Genomic DNA, 2,489 nt, shown 5'->3' with positions numbered 1-2,489 from the left:
GTGGACGCCATGATGAGTAGAAACGCCCACTGGTGCTTCGAAACGACGCTGCACACCTGCGACGCATCATGCGGTTTGAGACGCACGTGCCTCACCATCACCACAGACGCCCACGCGCCGTCGGTACGCCCTACATCGTCAAGGAAACAGAGGATACGTCAGGGTGGCAGCAAAGCACCCGCTGGCAATTCACGTCGCAGGCATCACCACAAGCAGCTCCAGCAGCGCTGCAGACCGTGGGGTGCCGTGGATCAACTGACGCATGGCGTATGTGGAAAAGAAAAGGACGTGGTGGCTTTACAAGGATACGAGTGGCTGACACTTTTAGAAGGAAAAAGAAAACAATGTGAGAACACACAAAGAGGAATCAGGCGTCCGCAGTCAAAGCAAACCAGCAATCAAAAAAAGCAAGATGGGTGCACTCAACCACAACACAGGCAGAGGATAAAAAATACCAACAACAAAAGCCGAAGCGTGGGGGGGTCCACCCAGCAGTGGGGACGCGCAGCAACAGGTGGGACGACCAGCGCACACACTCTCATTGCTCCCGTAAAGCAAAACACACACAGGGAGAGAGAGAAAGGTCGCCCACTCAATGCAACGGAAACACAAAAACAGAAACAGTTACGGTGCTCCGCCCATGCAGCCAGGCAGGACGGCAGCGGTGCGTGTCGTGCAAAAGAGAGCACCAACGGCCCTGCATGGGTGTGCATGCATATATACAATGGGCACATTATGTGTGTGCTTCGTGGGGTGAGGTGAGGGCGAGAGTCCATGCAAGGGGACACACACAGAGAGAGAAGGAAGAGTGTGTGTGTGGGTGGTGCATGGCTCTCTCTCACTCACTCTCACGCGGCCACCACCGCAGCCGCAGCCGCACACGCAACAACAAGAAGCAAAAGAGGGGAGGTGGTGTGGGACACCGCGGTGCTGCCGTCACTGTCGCCAGGCATATCCGTTTCACCTGTTTTGGCGTTTGTGGTGGGCGCTGTTGTGGATCCCGCACTCTGAGAGACCGTATCGTATTTGTTGGCTGATGCAGCTTCACCATCGGAAATACTTCCGAGTGGTGTGTCGCCGTCAATGGAGGGTCGGTTCGGATGATTGTTGGTTGGAGTGCCTTCTGTGCCAGTGTCAAACTGCATGGCCGTAGCTGCCGTGGTGCTGCTGCCGCTGTTGCTCTTCGTTGTTGCACCACGCATTTCTTCAACCGTCATAACCGGCAATCGTGAATCTTCCTCTCCACCCGTTGGAGCGACAACTTTTTCGCCGGCGTCTTTGTTCTGTTCAATGTCTTCTGCGACAGACTGCTGAGAATTCCTCGTGCCATTGCCGTTTTCGTGACTTTTCTCGTCACCACGGCCAGCTGCAGATGTGGATGATGGGTTTCCATCCGCTGCGCTGTTGGGTAATGGAAGCTGCAAGGGACTCGGCAAATCTTGTTTACCTTTATTTACTTGCAAACTGTCTTCTGATGGTGTTATCGTTTCAGCTTCATGAGTGCCATTCAATGATGGTGGCTGTAAGCCTTCGTTGTCATGCGACTGCCGGTCCTTCACTGATATCAGCTTGTTTTCAGGCTCTTTCACCTCTTGACTTGTTCCATCACCTTCCTTTTCCTTTTCAACCAATTTTACATCTTCGTTTCTTCTTGCTTTTTCTTCCTCGGCAGCGCCTTCGGTTCCTGAGACAGTTACTTCAGGAGGTGGTGAGAGAGCTTGTCCTTGAACATTTGGTAGTGGTGTTTCTGGGCCTGCTGTGTGAGATCCTGGCGTTTCAGGGCGCGGTGAATCCTGTGAATCTACACCTTCCCCCACAAGATCACCGGACGCATCAGACTGAAAACCTGCGGATGCCTCTTCACAACCTCCGTCGGCACCGCACCAGCAGCACGCAGAGGGCACACACCAGCAGCACACGGCCAGCCATCATCATCGCCATCACTCCTGTCACTTGCCTGCAGCCTTCAGCACAAACCAACTTCCCGTCAACGCAGAGCGGAGGCAAAAGGAGAGACACGGCCGCTACACCACGCACAGCCACCGCACAGTCACAAATGGCAGCAGCCCAGCAGCGGCAGCGCACACACACCATGAGGCAGTTGAAATCAGTGAAAGGGCAAAAACACACAACGCCCCGCAGCAAGCAAACAGAAAACACACAAAACAATTAGAAACAAAACACAGCTAAACAAACAGCAATGAAGCAAAAAATGTGAACACACAAAACAAAGGGCTGCACAGTATGGCTCCAGCGCGCACGCACCCATCCTCAAATGCGACTCCACGCAAACAGTTGTGTGCGTGCCATGCATATGAGTGTGTCTGGGGTGCGTTCAACGTGACGGATGCGGGGAGCGGCAAGGAGCACACAGCAGGGCAGCGGAAGCAAGTGAAGCAAAACACAATCATTGGTTTATCCTGTTTAGTACATCGGACCACAGCAGACGCACACAAGTCCCCGCGGTTGAGTGCTGGCACGCACAGCCC

At 54.0% G+C, this 2,489-nt stretch overlaps 1 pseudogene, besides 1 other annotated feature; it reads right to left on the bottom strand.

Annotated features, from left to right (window-relative positions):
* Positions 1–2,489: a sequence feature (areas not merged during assembly with more than two copies in the genome that could not be assigned to a particular haplotype).
* On the bottom strand, positions 849–1,943 carry Tc00.1047053510559.20 (annotated as a pseudogene).

Source organism: Trypanosoma cruzi, genomic scaffold (genome assembly GCF_000209065.1).
Source record: "Trypanosoma cruzi strain CL Brener 1047053516785 genomic scaffold, whole genome shotgun sequence".
In the NCBI taxonomy this organism is placed as follows: domain Eukaryota; phylum Euglenozoa; class Kinetoplastea; order Trypanosomatida; family Trypanosomatidae; genus Trypanosoma; species Trypanosoma cruzi.
This window is presented reverse-complemented; position numbering and strand designations above follow the sequence as displayed.